Here is a 16,597-nt window from a genome sequence, read left to right as displayed (position 1 = left end):
AGGGGAAATTATTTACATTATAATAAAATTATATCAAAAACTAAATTCCTCTGCACACAGTTCATGTAATGGGTTTAAAAACCATTGATTGACCACTACATATCAGTCTGAAATTACATGAAAAAAATTTTTTTAACAGTGTATTACTTTATTGGGGTAGGACTGGAAGAGAAGACACCACGCTGAGGAACAAAATCAATTAAAGGAATACAAGTGCAGGAAACAATAAAAATGTTAAAATAGTAATACCCCAAATGGGTGACTACAATCACTTTCTTAAAAGGACTCCACTTGTGGAAGAAAAATTTTAATTGCTGTTGCAAAAAAACATCTGTGTAAAGTTCAAATTGGTTTCAATAACATTAGTAGAGAATACATTCTAGAAACTGGAGATAACTGAATAAAATATCCTGGCAGCAATTTAATAGAACAGTCTCAGTAGGTAAGGCTGAGGCCAACCCCTACGGAGAATGAAAACCTTGTCTGTGGAGAATTTTGGAACATACATGGGAAAATATACTGTGCATAACCAAACTGAATTGTTGTCACAAATATCATAGTTTTATATAGCAAAAATTTTTTCTGTAGGCACTTCAATTTCACTGCAAGAGTTGCACAGGACACCAAAACACAGAAGAGAACATTCATGCAAGATTTCTAACTCCTTGATATAATAATGTATACAATTCAAAATGATTACATGATCACTAATTACATCTAGGGCTTTCTGCAACTACAAGGTGGTAGTTATGGAAAACATGGCTTCAGGTACCAGTATCTAAAAAGCAGCCACCACCTTCTTCTATGTGTGTTCTCTTTTTGTTTTTTTTCTTGATCAACTCTACTGTTGTTGCTGCTTCTTAGCAAAACTGGTAAACACAAAGTTGTAATCATTGAACATAGCAATCTGGCAATCAAGACATTTAAAACCTTCACCCATGCCTCATTTAGAACTCCGATTTACAAAAAAAGGTGGTCACAAATTTTTCTGGCTTGGAGATTTCCACAACTTTCCTGATCAAGTCATCATAGGAGGTCTGACTGAAGTTTGTTTGAAAGCTAACATAAGAAAATTCTGGTTCAGGAGTGATGTGAATAGTCCATTAAGTTCTATCCAATCTCATGCCATTCATCGAATTCCTACAATGACTGAACACTATGGCATCAATGACAGAACCTGGTGTCAGGTCATGAATTCCACTCTCACAAGTGATATCCTTTACAGCAACACCATCTTTCATGGAAAACTGATCCCTAACTGGGTCAAACTCACTCATCAGAATCTCCAGGGTTTGACCTGGCTGACTGATGACCCTATTCTCTGGGACATTCAAAGTATACAAGTACCAACAGTCAGAATTCACATGCCCCATGCAATATGCTGCTCTGTTGAAGAAAATTACATTAATAAATTCTGTTTCTTCCTGGAAATTTCTTCCTGGTGAGAAGGCTTCCTGAAATTCTTACAAGAATAAAAGAAGCTTTAAATTGAGTCAAACTCACTGTAATGTTTGAACAGGGAAAACCCAGCAGGTTTTAACAGGGGAAACCAGTGCTTTCAATAAGAGGGAGATACCACATGTCTTCAAAATGAAACATCTCTTGGAGACAAACATGCTACTCTTACTGAGCACACAGCTTCCTGGTTGTCAGTTTTTGCCCCATTTTAGATTGAACATGGTACATTCTTCAAAAGGATGTTCTACTCAGATCTTACAAAAGTGTGAAGATCCCTGGATCCTTGATTTGTGTCAGGTTGCTGCCTGGAGAACCACACCTCCAATAGCTTCTCCAACCCTTCAAAAAAGTATGCAGCTTCCATCACCATGAGACTAGCAAACAACAAACAACCACCGAAAATCAACTAAATTACATAAATTTCTTCTCCTGCCACTGCTATAGATTGTTGCGGCTGTTATTACTAAAGTCCAGGTTGCTTTTTCTTTTTTTTTTGCTATTTTATATTAACATTTTTGGGGGAAAAAGGATTAATAAAATTTTCCCAGCTTTTGTGTGTGTGTATGAGTTGTATGAGCAGAAGTTGATCCTGAGTCTGTTGGAAATAGAGGCAAATACATTTCAGCCTTTTGTGGTCCGCCTTTCCACAGCAGAGAGAGCAGACCAGTGCTAGCTAATGTTGCCGGCCATGCTGTGGAAGCCAAAGCAATTTTTGAAAGGCTTCAGTTTGTAAAAGTTCAGTTTGCAAAGAGGTTTTTTTAGAGAATATGACTATTCTTCATCCTGGACTCACATATAAACCAACAAAGCAAGATTACAGTGAAAACAGTATTTGATTGTAACAGCAATCCCTAAACTTTTAAAAGTCAAAAACTGGCAAATCTGATAAAATCTATGGATTCTCTCCTCAGGAAAAAAAAATGTGCATGTGCACTAAATCCTGTATGCAGCTGTATGTGACTGACTGACATCCAAACTCCTCTACATATGGTGCCTATGGACATCAGTTTAAGATCCATCATATATCAGGGATAAAACCTCAAAGCTATTTACATGTACTTGTTGTTCCTTGGTCAGATTAAAAATAATCACCTGTCAAGATGAAACTACAAATCAAATGTTTCATTTGATTACTGGTAATACAAGAAATTACTAGATGAAATATTCTTAAGAGTTGAATAATATGCTAGATAGAATTGCAAAGCATAACTCCAAAAGTCCTATTCCCAAAGAACTAATTCCAGTCAAATGGGATTATAAATTTGAGATGGTCTTGAAAATGAAATGACAAGGCAGATACCACAGCAATTAGCATATGGTAAGCATCAAGTAAATGTTAGCTGTTTATAAATCTTGTTAACTAGTATAATTAAGACAGAGATTCTGACCTAAACTTAACTGGCAGAGAACAAATATAAATAATTTAATTTAGAATGTACCTATTTGCCTCACATGTAATGAAGCTACAGAAACTCCTTCCACTGCTGCTGCTGGAGACCTCATGACATTTTTTCTAGTCTTACCACACTGCTTGAAACTATCATAAACACTACTGCCTGGAATAAATAGTCATCTCCTTCACATCTTTACTGGTCATGGTCAAAGCTACCAATCCTTAAAATGACACCTTGGATCATCCATCACTCCTTTGTAGTATTCAGAACCCTCCCTTACCTGAACTTAAAATATTTCTAAGCCATCATCTTAACCCTTTCTGTAGGTTCCCTCAGGAGCCTAACCCTGAACTAATATATCTCAGTTGCCAAAATCAGAGAAAATAGGAGCTCTAGCTCTTGATGCTCAGCTTGAACAGACGCATAACCAGATTTCCTGAAATCCCAAAAGTATTTTCCTATGGAAACACTGCTACAAATGGTGGCACGTTTCAGGGCACTATTACTACAGCTACCTAATAGGTTATTAAATAGGCTGCAGCAGGCTGGCAAAGGCAGGCTAGCATCATTAATAAGATTACTTAGACAAGTAACATGCCAAGTTCTACAAAATCTTCACACTGATTTTTTTTACTTCTTCAAACATTCATGCAATACCTTTTTGCTGAGCCTGCCTTTCCTCCTGCCTGGAATTCTCTACTCTCCTTAGAAGTTCCTATTTCTCCTTCAATAACCAACTGGAGAGTACTCAATAAATGTCTTTCTGACAATGATCAAGCCTCTGCCAGCCCTCAAATATGTGTCAGTTTCTTTTTCCATCCTCTATGCTCCACATTTTGGATCTATCTCTACAATTATCTGTTTCCATTGGAGTTAGGGTTTTTATTCACTAACTTTGTATCATGAAAAATTTCAAATACTGAGAAAAGGCGAAAAAAAATTCACTATAAACATATATCCATCACTAGACTCAACAATTGCTAACATTTTGCTATATTTTCTATTTTTATACACATACATATTTGCTGTACCATTTCAAAATAGGTTGTATATATCAATACACTTCATCTCTAAATATTTTAGTATGCATCTCCTAAAAATAAGGGCATTCTCCTACATAACCACGATATCATTTCCACTTAAGAAAATTAATTGTTCCATGATACTATTTATATGTAGTTGCATAGGAGTTTTTGGAGAACAAGGACTTCCTCTATATTACCAGTACTTAATTGGTGCACAGCACTTATTTGAGTGATCAATATATGTTCTAACAATTGTTCAGTTTAATACCCTCCCAATAACTACTGTCCAAGTCGAAGGAGTTTAACACTTAAAGAGTAGGCTTTGATTGCACAGCTCTGAACTTTCTGCATTATCAGTTTAATTCAGCAATTTTCAACCTTTTTCATTTCATGGCTCACAAACTAATTACTAAAATTCTATGTCATACCAAAAATATATTTCTTGCGAATCTGACAAAAAACAGGTATAATTTTGATTCATTCACATCAGATAACTATTGTCGTGTTGGGTTGTCATTTCTTTGACAATCTAAAGGGAAAGAGGTCAGGGCTCCTGACTAAACAGTAAGGTACTGCATGTTTTAAAAATTCTTGTGGCACACCAGTTGAAAATCGCTGATTTAATTACTTGCTTTAAACAAGGATATGCTACAATAATACAGTCTTTTGGTTTGGGAACTACTTAATTCCACATTACAATACTGAAGCTCTGTAAAGACAGAGACCATGTCTGTTTTTTGTTAGACACATAAGTAGGCATACCTCCCCACCTCCAGATTTTAATGAGTACTTTCAGCCACTGCAAGTGTAAGAAATTAGAAGTGATGAAGCGTAATAGCAAGCCAATAGTAGTATAACAGTTAAGAATACAGATTATAGAATCTGAAAAACCTGGTTCCTAATACAGGTTCACATGGTTAATAGCAACAGCAGTTTACTAAGGCAAGTTATGTGACCTCTCTGAGCCTCAGTTTCTATCTCTGTAAAACGAGAATAATCATCTAACTCGTGGAATTGTTGAGAGGGGAGTACAAGAAAATATGTCAAGCACTTGGCACATAATAAGAACTCAGTTAATGTCAGCTATCCTTATTATTTTACCTGCCTAAAACAAAAACTTTATTTTTCATTGAAGAATGTTCAACAGTAAAACAAAAGCCTATCCCAGTGTAGAACAATGATGGTAGGTGCTACCGTCGGCCATGCTTCTTACTTCCATTTAAGCCTTTCAGCACGCTAAGCAGGGTAAGGTGTTACCCGGACTCCAAAGGTCGCAAACTCCCTGGAAGTCGTTGAGAACCTAGTAAAGGAGATCCAGTGGTCACCACCCTCGTCCTGCTTTCTCAAAGCGTGAAAGGATGCACCACTCTCCAACTGAGTAGGTGCGGCAGTGACCTACTCGGTCCTCACTCCGGAAAGCTGCCACAATTGGGGGTCTTGTTCTTTTTAAGTGCGGGTGGAGGCGCGAGGGGCAAAGGGATAAAGACTGCGAAATGGAAATAAAAGGTCATTTCTATCCACAGCAGTCCCCAAACTCGACGCTGCCTACTTTGGTGGAGCGAGACCGTAGTCCAGAGCATCAGCCAGCAGCTCGCCTGTTCCCTGCTGAACTGACACCTCTTTCTTAACCGAGAAAAGGAAAAGGGAAGAACTGACGAAAAGAAATTAAAACGCGACACGACCCGCTGGGCTGTACTGTTACTCCTCCACGCTACTTTTCGCTCTGGCACCTGCCCCTTAGAGGAGCGCGTGTCTAAGGCTCCGCAGAGCAGCAGGAGACAAAGCAACTGCCCAGCAGCGGCTGCAAACCTTGGGTGACCAGGTTCCGCATCTCGGTTTTTCTTTGGTCTCGGGGCCCTCACCTCCGCTGCGGTAGTCACGCGATCTGCTGGAGATGGCCGACACATACAGGTCTCGGTTTCCCCTTTAATCCCGAGGGCAGGGGTGAGGTGTTGGTCAGCACACTTCAGCTATTAGCGTGATCGTGGGTCTTCCTTCTTCAGATCAGAAGTGCCACATAGAGGTAGCGCATGGCACTACTATACTAGCGAATTTCCGCCACGCCTCCTCCTCGCCAGCTTTGGGTCTCTCTAGTACTCCTCGCCGGGCAGAACAATTTCCGGTAAGAGCCAAAGGTTCCGACAGAAACCTCCCAGACCGGAGCTCCAGCGCCCGGATGAGCACCTCTTCTTAACGACACGGGCAGCCTCGCTTCCGGCAGCACCAGATAAGTCGCGAGAGGAAGCTTAAATCTTGTCGCTTGTTTATAGGACCACTTCGGTGAGTGGTCGTTATGGTGTGCTTTGTCATGCTTAATGAATTTTAAGTGAGATGCGACCTGATAGTAACTTCGAAACCATTCGCGTCGACTAGCCTGGGAAGGGTTTAAATTGACTCTGTGATGATGCGCAGGCGCTCTTGGGACGGGAGGGCCTTGCTAGGGCGTTGCAATCTGCCCCGCCTGCCGAGCAGAAATCGGGCGATTTCCGTTTTCAGGCCTGGGGAGGTGCCTACTGGTTGTTAACCGAGTTTTGCTTAATGATTGTTTTTCTGTTTATGGTAAATTTAGCCGGATCTTGCCTTTAAGTTTTAGTTAATGAGCAGTTTAAGCGCTCTGGAAATGCTTCTTCACAGTTCAAGTAGCCTCCGAGACTCCGCGCAAATTCAGAAGTTGAGTGCGGCACTTAACTGGTGTTAAAGCATTCTTCTCCTTACTTAAGCATAGTCGTTTAATCTGAATATTACCCGTTTATCCCAAATTAAAATCTGGGCGGGGAGAAACGCTAGTCCAAGAGAGAATCTTGTCCTGTTGTTTTAAAAAGCGAAGTACCCATTTTATCCCTGGGTTTGACCTAAGTGGACGTTTCTGAGCTAAAATAGAAAAATAATGGAAATTTATCACACGGGGATTCATTTTTATGCATTTGGAGATGAAGACATTCTGTTAAACGAATTTGTACGCCGAAGCGAAGCAGATTCTAAAGTTAGTGGTGTATTTAAATTTCCCAGTCTGACTTTAGATAAAATTGTGCATTTAATTCTTCAGAAATTAAAATAGGATAATTGAGAAGTAAAATTCTGATCACAAGTTAACGTGTTTATTAAAGTATTACTGATTTTAAGTTTTTACGTTGGAACACCTTTTAGAGGCTTAAATCGGTACCCCCAGTTAAATACTGGTTTGATTTAATGTGATACTTCACTGCCTTTATTGCACACACAAGATAAAATTATTAAAGGAATTAAGTAATAAATATTTACTCAGGTACTCATTGATTTAATTTGATGTTGTATGAGGAATATAGTATAAAAAGTTCAAATATGACCCTGATATTTTCTCTTGCAACACTAGAAATTGTAATGAGCCACCTTCACTCTTTTCTTATTCCTGTTTGTCTTAATATACAAGTAATTATTTTAACAAAAATTCCTGAAACCCAAAATCCTAAAACAGTTTTTCTTATTTATTGCTCAAATCACTTACTTGTTCATGTAAATGATACCTTCACTTAATAATATTTGAGCACAGGAAGAATATTTATTCTGAATATTATAGCTTAAAGCTATTTGCTTTTTTATATTTTATTGATTATGCTATTACAGTTGCCCCAAGTTTTTCTTCCTTTTCCCCCTCTGCCTGGTACCCCCCCTTCCCTCCAGCAATCCCCCCACCCTTAGTTCATGTCTATGCATCATGCATATAAATTATTTGGCTTCTCCATTTCCTATACTATTCTTGATATCCACCTATTTTGACCTACAATTGTGCTTCTTAATCCTTGTACCTTTCTCCCATTTTCTTCCTTCCCCATCCCAGCTGATAATCCTCCAAATAATCTCCGTATCTATGATTCTGTTTCTGTTCTGCATATTTGCTTTGTTTTTTTTAGATTCAGTTGGTGATAGTTATAATTTTTTTGCCCTTTTAACATTCACAATTTTCATCTTTTTCCTAAATAAGTCCCTTTAACATTTCATGTAATAATGGCTTGGTGATTATGAACTTTTACCTTTACTTTCTCTGAGAAGCACTTTATCTGCCCTTCCATTCTAAATGATAGCTTTGCTGGATAGAGTAATCTTGGATGTAGGTCCTTGACCTTCATGACTTTGAATACTTTTTCCCAGCCCCTTCTTGCCTGCCAGATTTCTTTTGAGAAATCAGCTGATAGTCTTATGGTAACTCCTTTGTAGGTAACTCTCTGCTTTTCTTTTGCTGCTTTTAAGATTCTTTCTTTATCTTTAACCTTTGACATTTTAATTAAGACGTGTCTTGGTGTGGACCTCTTTTGGTCCAATTTGTTTGGGATTGCATGTGCTTCCTGGAGGGAAGCAATGTCTATTTCTTTCTCCTTTCTGCAGGAAAGTTTTCTTTCATTATTTTTTTCATATAAGTTTTTAATTTCTTGCTCTTCCTCTTCTCCTTCTGGCACCACTATGCTTTGGATGTTGGTATGTTTAAAGTTGTCCCAGAAGTTCCTAATCTTGTTCTCAATTTTTAAAATTCTGTTTTCCTCCTGCAGTTCTGATTGAATGTTTTTTCCTTCCTTGTGTCCCAAATCATTGATTTGATTCTAAGGTCCATCTTTTCAACTGTTGGTTCCCTGTGGGTTTTTCTTTATTTTACTTAGTGTAAACTGTATTTCTCCCTTATGTTTTTCTATACTCAATGAGATCTTTTCAGCATTCTGACCACCAGTGTTTTGAACTCTGCATCTGATAGGTTGACTAGTTCCATGTTGCTTAGTTCTTTTTCTGGGGCTCTGTTCTGTTCTTTCATTTGGGTCATATTTCTTCATCTCCTCAATTTGGCAGCCTCCTTGTGTTTGTTTCTGTGTATTAAGTAGAGCTGCCTTGACTCCCTGTCTTAGTGGAATTGTTGGTTGTAGAAGGGTCACCTGTAAATTGTGTGGGGCAGAGCCTTAGGTAATGGCCAGGTCTGGCAACTCACTTCACTGCTTTGTGGTTTTGTGTGGAGACAGGGCTTGGAGAGGGGACATTGTCACTTCCTGGCTTCTGAAGGTTTGTCCAGCACTTGCCCCATTTTCAGTCACTTCACCTACTTCCTTTATGTGACCAGTGCCCATCCAGCTGTTGCCCTGGTGATGAATTCCAGACAGGGTTGGGATTGCGTATGTTCTCAGTCCATTCTGGCCCTCTAAAGGGATGCTCTTGAAAATCCAGCAGCTTCTTCTGCCACCCCAACTCCACTGGCTTCAGCCAGGAGTTATGGGGACCTGTCTTCCCTGTGTTGGGACTCTGGACTGTGTGGTCTGGCCTGGGGCTGGGATTGCTTGTTCCTAAGGTATCTCTCTTGATTTTTATCCACCATACATGAGTGTGGGACCACCTATTCCATTGCCACCTCTCTGTGCCACACTGTATCTCCATGCCTCTCTGCCCATGACCTTGACCCCATCCCTCCTACCCATTTGGATGAATGTGCTTTATTAAAACCTTAGTTGTCAGACTTCCACACAGCTCGATTTTTTTTGACAGTTCTGGTTGTTACTTGTTTTGAGATATAGTTGTAATTCTCTCTGTGGTTGCACAAGAAGGTGAAGCATGTTTACCTATGACTCCATCTTGACTGGAAGTCCTAAAGCCATCTTCTTATTACCAATGCAAATGGATGTTTTCTAGGGACCAAAAGATGAATGTACTTTGAAAAGAAAATAAATCTGTTTCTTTAAGTTATCCGTGTATGTAAATACAAAATATTACCAGCTAACTTTCAACCATCTACTTAAGACACTACTTTTGTGAATTGATTTTTCTTTTTTTTCCCATTTTCTATTTGTCCTTGTCATCTGTCTTTACTCAGAACTAGAGCTTGTGAACCCTATTAGACTATAATCTTACTATAAAGTATGCAGCTGTTGAATCATTTGGGTTTTGTTGTTAGTAAAAATATTATAAACATTGCCAAAAAACAATAAACTATTAATGAAAGGAATGGGGTTTTTAAATACTTTTCCTTGTAAGGATTTTGAGAAAGATGGTTCTCTGTTACTTTGAACAGCTTGATATGGATGATAATACTTAAATTGTTTTAAGAATAATGATGTGTTGATTTACTGTTTGTAAAAGACTTTCAAATCCATCGTTTCATTGATCCACATAATTGTGAAAAAGGAGGGATAAGTATTATGCCCTTTTTCCAGATGTGGATACTGAGATTTATGCAGCTCACACACTAGAAATTCTGACTTGTAAAAACCTTACCTTCTTGGACACCCTATACTTGTAGTTCCACATGTATGCAGGCAGTATTTTCCAAAAGAGAACTTTGGAACGTGTGCCCTGTTTTAATCCAGTGCTACCTCTTCCATTAGGAAATGAAAGTAATTACTTATTTATTGGCATATAATTTAATGTCCATTGTGTCCCAAACACTGTGTGAAACAGTATAAACATTAAGAGTTAGTAAGACCTTATTCTTTATTTATAATTTGAATTATTTATTACAAAATCACTTTATGACTTTTCTAGCAGAGGCCTGAAACAAATATTATGAAAGCTGAGGATGACAAATAATTAATTCCTAGTGTAGCAGAGGGGAAAGAAACTAACATGAAATTTGAAGCAACAAAGACCAAGGTTCAAATGTCACTGTGTGAACTCACTAACTGTGTTGCCTTGTGTAAACTGGATAATTTGTCTGAACCTCCATTTTCTTATCTATAAGGTGGTTGTAAAAATAATACCTATTCCATAGAATGTTTGCAGTTATTTTTTTCATTGCTTATGTACTTAATTTATTTTAGTTTTTAAGCACTTGTTCTCCCTATAGTTTTGACTTTCCAGTTGTCATATAAGTAAAGTAGTAGCATATAGAATATAGCCTTTTGTATATGGCTTCTTTCACTTAGCCTAATGATTTTGAGACTCACCCATATGCTAGGCTTATTTGTAGTTTGTTTCCCGTCAATTCTGGATAGTATTTCATTGTGTGGATGTGCCACAATTTGTTTATCCATTCACCAGTTGAACATTTGGATTGTTTTCAGGTTTTGGCTGTTTTGAATAAATCTTCTAGAAATATTCACAAACAGATTTCTGTGTAGACATATACTTTCATTTCTCTTGGGTTAAAACTGGTTTCCTGCATGTAAACAATTTGTATTACACCAGCAGTTCTCCGCATCCTTGGTAGTACTTAGGACTGTTAGATTTGTTTTGTTTGGTTGTTGCTGTTTTTACCATTTTGATGGTATGTTCTGGTATCTTACTGTGCTTTTATTTGCATTTTTAATTGTCTAATAGTGTTGAGTATCTTTTCATGTGTTTATTTGCCACCCATATCTTCTTTGATGAAGTGTCTGTTCACATTCTTTGCCCTTGTTTTAAAGTGGGTTTTTTCTTATTGAGTTTTGAGAATTCTTTATATAAGTTCTGGACACAAGTTCTTTATTGTATATATGTGTTACCAGGGAGACCTGAATTAGAGGGCTCTCCCTCCTCAGTTGTTTTCTGCTTGTAAGAGAAGAATTAAGGTGAAAGACAACACCTATAGTGGAAATGAGATATAAGTTTATTTATGAAATACACTTGAGCACAAAGTTGCAAGCGGGCACCCAGCTATTCTAAGTGTACTGACTATTGGGATTTCAGGGGTTTTATGCTTGTAGCCAGCTTCTAGGTTGCCCCTCCTCCTCCCATTTCCAGATCTTGGGATTAATACACAATTTCAAAGGCTTTCTTTCCCAGATAGTGGGAACGCTTCATACAGAACTTCAAGGGCTTCCCCTCTGTCTGTGCTGTCATGGTTTTTCTCATGATTTTTGGAACACCTGGCAATCTTATGAGACCAGGACTAGGACTGCTGAGTTAATTGGTGAGATATGTTTCCCTCCCCCTCCCTGCCTTGTTTTACTATCTATCCTGCCTAACATATGTATTGTAAATGTTTTCTCCCAACTGTATTTTTTCTTTTTATTTTCTTAACAGTATTATTAAAATAACATTTTTAACTTTTTCTTTTATGAATTGTCCTGTTTGCTATGTGGGAACCTAAGCTCACAAAGATTTTCTTTTTTATCTTACAGAAGTTCTGTAGTTTCAGTTTTACTTTTAGGTCTATGACCCATCGTGAATTAATTGTTACAGATGGTGCAAAATAGGAGTTGAGATTCATCTTTTTCTCATATTGATGTTTAGTTCCAGTATCATTTCTTGTAAATACTACTTATTCTCTATTGAGTTACCTTGCACTTTTTTCCAAAAATCAATATATCATTTCTGTATGGCTCTATTTCTAGACATTGTATTCTGTTCAGCAGGCTAATGGCTATCATTTTGCCAATACCACATAGTTGTGATTACTACAGATGTACCTTGGAGATATTGCAGGTTCAGTTCCAGACCACCACAATAAAATGAATATCACAATAAAGCAAGTCACACAAAGTTTTTGTTTTCCCAGTACATATAAAAGTTATGTTTATACTATACTGCAGTCTCTTATTTTTTTTAAGTTATTAACTGACTTTATTTTTTATTTTTATTTTTTAGATTTTATTTTATTTTAATTTTTAGAGAGGGAAGGGAGGGAGAAAGAGAGAGAGAGAAACATCAATGTGGGGTTGCTTGGGGTCATAGCCTGCAACCCAGGCATGTACCCTGACTGGGAATTGAACCTGCGACACTTTGGTTCGCAGCCCATGCTCAATCCACTGATTACTCTTTATAAGAGACTGTAGTACCAGCCAGGGCTACTGCAGTCTCTTATAAAGTATACAGTAGTATTATGTCTAAAAATGTATATAACTTAATTAAAAATACTTTTTTGCTAAAAAATGCTAACCAAGATCTGAGCTATCAGTGATTCATAATCTTTTTGTTGGTGGAAGGTCTTGCCTTAGTGTTGATGGCTGCTGACTAGTTTGGGTGCTGGTTGCTGAGGGTTGGTAGTGGCTGTGGAAACTTCTTAAAAAAGACAGCAAAGTTTTCTGTACTGAATGATTCTTCCTTTCATGAATGAGTCCTCTGTAGCATACAGTGCTGTTTGATAGCATTTTACCCACAGTAGAACTTTCAAAATTGGAGTCAGTTTTCTCAAAATCTGCCACTGCTTTGTCCACTAGTTTACATAATATTCTAAATTCTTCGGTGTCATTGCAACAGTCTTCACAGCATCTTAACCAGGAGTAGATTCCATCTCAAGAAACCACTTTCTTTGCTCATTCATAAGAAGCAACTCCTCATTCGTTCAAGTTTTATCATGAGATTGCAGCGATTCAGTCACACCTTTAGGCTGCACTGCTAATTCTTGTTCTTTTGCTGTTCCCAGCATATGTGCAGTTAGTTCCCCCACTGAAGTCTTGAATCCCTGAATGACATCCCTGAGGGTTTGAATCAACTTCTAAACTCCTGTTGATGTTAATATTTTTACCTCTTCCCTTGAATTACAAATGTTTCAAATGGCATTTGGAATGGTAAATCCTTTCAAGAAAGTTTTCCCTGTACCCAGATCCATCAGAGGAATCACTATGGCAGCTATAGCCTTATGAAATACATTTCTTAAAAACACTCATGCACAAAATGACTTTTTGGTTGATGACAGATACATACCGGTATGTGACAGTGGTCCCATGGGATCATAGTGGAGCTGAAAAACTCCTGTTGCCCAATAACATTTTAGCAATCCTAACATCCTAATATGCATTACTCATGTGTTACTGGTCTTCTGTATATTTACATACTATACTTTTTATTAATATCTTAGAGTGTGCTTCTCTACTTACATAAAAAGTTTGCTATTAAACAGTATGCAGTGTTATACCAGCAGCAGCCTCATACGTCTTGTGTTTACTGCATTTCTTGATTATATCATTTCTCTTGTGCTTGACTTAATCTTGTGTTGTTTTGTACAGCAACATGCCATACAGGCTTGTGGCCTAGGAGCAAGAGGCTCTACCATATAGCCTAGGTATATAGTAGGTTATAACATCCAAATTTATATAAGTTTATGACATTAGCACAATGATGAACTTGCTTAAAGATGTTTTTTTCCTCAGAACTAGCTCCATTATTAAGTGGTACATGACTATAATACGACTTTAAGGTCAAATTCTCTTTGATCCATGACCTGCAGAATGGCTCTTGTGTTAGCAGGCATGAAAACAACATTAACCTCATTGTACACCTTCATCAGAGATCTTAGGTAATCAGGTGTATTGTCAGTGAGCAGTAATATTTCTAAAGGAATTTTTTTTTTGGAGCAGTAGGTCTCAATAGTGTCCTTAAAATATTCAGTAAATCCATGTTATAAATAGATGTGCTATCATCAAGGCTTTTTAGCATAATTCTTAAGGGCCTTGTCAAATACCACTGGTTTCATTAGTACCTAACAAGAGAGCCAGCCTGTCCTTTGAAGCTCTGAATCTAGGCATTGACTTCTCTCTAGCAGTGAAAGTCCCTAAATGACATCTTCAGCATCTCAACTATTTTATTTATTTATTTAAAAAAAAATTTAAAGGATTTTATTCATCTATTTTTAGCAGGGAAGGGAGGGAGAAAGAGAGGAAGAGAGACATCAGTGTGTGATTGCCTCTTGTGTGCCCCTCACTGGGGACCTGGCCCACAACCCAGGCATGTGCCCTGACTGGGAATCAAACTAGCAACCCTTTGGTCAGCAGACCAGCACTGAATCCACTGAGCCATACCAGCCAGGGCCATCTCAACTGTTTTAAAGTGTACAGTTTAGTGGGATTAAGTACATTTACATTGTGTGTAACCATCACCATCATCCATTCATTGTTAGGACTCTTTTTGGGGGGGTGGTAACTGAAACTCTGTACTCTTTAAACAGTGACTTCCCCATTACTCCAAACCCCCACACCCCGACAACCACCATTCTAATTTTTGCTTCTACAAATTTAACTACTCTAGGTACCTCATATATGTGGAATCATACAATATTTGTATTTCCATGACTGGCTTGTTTTATGTTAGCATAATGTCATTAAGGTTTGTCCATGTTGTAGTATGTGTCAGAATTTCCTTCCTTTTTAAACTGAATAATTATTCCATTGCATACACATATCCCATTTTGTTTACACATTCATCCACTGATCAAAATTTGGGTTGGGTCCACTTTTTGGCTATTGTGAACAAAGCTTCTGTGAACTTGGATGTCAAAATAATCTCTTAACCCTAATAGAATCTGAATTTCATAAAGGTCAAGAGGATATATGTCTTGTTAATTATTGTATCTCCAGTGTGTGTCTGACACATAGCAGGAACCCAATAATATTTTTTTAGATCAGTGGCTGAATATTGTATTTGTCTCTAGCAACTGTCTTGTAATTCCTTGCCTCCATAACTAAACTTAAGCTTATTAAATCCACTTTCTCAATGCCCACTTATTCCATACCTCATTGCAATCTGGTTTCTACCTGCCCTGCTCTACTGTAACTATTGCCAAAACCACTAGATAGACTTTAGTTCTGGTATCACATAACCTCTCATCCATTTTGTGTTGAAGAGAGCTCTTTATTCCCTAGGTTTCTATGGCCAGAACCTCTTCTGGCTTATTTCCTATTTCTTAGGCTAATCTCAGGCCTCCAAGGGATTTACAATATATTTGGGACAGAAACATTTAAGCTAATTAGTTTAATAAAGTATTGAAGATTATATGAAAGCGGTATATGCACTGTGGGTGTACTAAGGAAGGTGTATACAATTCTACCTGACAGGAAATAGATGTGGTCAGGAATGATGCATAGATAAGTGTACCCATTAATGTGCATGTTTAGGATAAAGATATGTCTACTGTTCTTACTAGGTGCACTTTCCATGAAATCCTTCCACTGCTTTAACTTCATTCACCATCCACATGCTTGGGTCAACCAAGAGCTGAATGTGTGTTCAGTACTCTATTTTCTCCCTAAGCCAGAACTTCAGAAGTGATCCCAGACTTTGCCGTTTATTCACTACACACATCCAGTCAGTCACAGTCCTTGTAAAATTTATCTATTTCCACTGGTACCACTTTGACTCAGAATTTTATCATTTCTTGCCTCAATTATGTAGTAGTCCCTTAACTGACCTGTGCTGACCTCCCTATTTTTCTACCCCAGTGTGTCTTTCAGATTGGTGCAGAATGGCCTTTTGGAATAGAAAACCATAAATGCAGTTGGTAAAGGTCAGTCTCCTAGGGCACAGCAGCAGAGAGAGAAAGGACAAAAAATGATTCTGGATGGAGTGGGGATGGTAGCAAACAGAAAACCAGCACAGGGTAGTTTCTTTCAACTGAAAATAGGAAAAAAAAATTGTCTTTTTAAGGTAGTGATTTCTCATAATATTTAGGATCTAAAAAAGAGAAGTTTTGCTTTGTTTCAGCCAATGCAGGCAGATTGTTCTTTATAACCTAGAGAAAGTATACACAGAATCAAAAATCATTTCTGTTCTAAAAAGCAACTTACATATAGTTCAGAAGAGTGTATGAGATCTAGCATAGCTAAATATCTGTTTCCTCATTATTTGAACATTTCTAAAATACATCTCTCTCATAAATTATTTGAGGGGGTTTCTTTTTTGCATTTTGCAATGACCATAAACATATTTAGAAGTAATGTAAAACTGCATTTGTCTCCTTATAACCTATCATTTATTTAAATGTCTCAGAACCATCCTGTATAAGTAATATTTTAATTAAAGGTAACCTGAAACTTTAAGTAAAACTTTTTTTTAAAGATTTTATTTATTCATTTTTAG

General features: G+C 37.6%; 2 protein-coding genes and 1 pseudogene across 17 annotated transcripts in view; 1 reads left to right on the top strand and 2 right to left on the bottom strand.

Annotated features, from left to right (window-relative positions):
• Positions 1–6,050, bottom strand: part of PPIP5K2 (diphosphoinositol pentakisphosphate kinase 2) — a 65,764-nt gene extending 59,714 nt beyond the window's left edge. For 9 of the 15 annotated variants that reach the window (XM_036020600.1, XM_036020603.1, XM_036020605.1 and 6 more), the window contains exon 1: positions 5,740–5,948. The gene's annotated coding sequence lies outside the window, so the exon portion shown is untranslated. Of the gene's footprint in view, positions 1–5,686 lie in introns of all 15 variants that reach the window. The other 6 variants (XM_028531613.2, XM_028531645.2, XM_028531589.2 and 3 more) reach the window with 6 other exon arrangements.
• LOC118499496 lies at positions 69–5,680 on the bottom strand (annotated as a pseudogene).
• A 3-nt stretch (positions 6,051–6,053) lies between the features above and the next one.
• The window catches only part of GIN1 (gypsy retrotransposon integrase 1), a 34,439-nt gene continuing 23,895 nt past the window's right edge, over positions 6,054–16,597 (top strand). Inside the window, exons 1-2 of one of the 2 annotated variants that reach the window (XM_036020611.1) lie at positions 6,054–6,157; positions 15,961–16,025. The gene's annotated coding sequence lies outside the window, so the exon portion shown is untranslated. The remainder of the gene's footprint in view (positions 6,158–15,960; positions 16,026–16,597) is intronic. The other variant, XM_028526196.2, reaches the window with a different exon arrangement.

The sequence above is a fragment of the Phyllostomus discolor genome, chromosome 3 (genome assembly GCF_004126475.2).
Source record: "Phyllostomus discolor isolate MPI-MPIP mPhyDis1 chromosome 3, mPhyDis1.pri.v3, whole genome shotgun sequence".
NCBI lineage: Eukaryota > Metazoa > Chordata > Mammalia > Chiroptera > Phyllostomidae > Phyllostomus > Phyllostomus discolor.
Note: the sequence above shows the minus strand (reverse complement) of the source record. Positions and strands in the feature narration are given on the sequence as shown.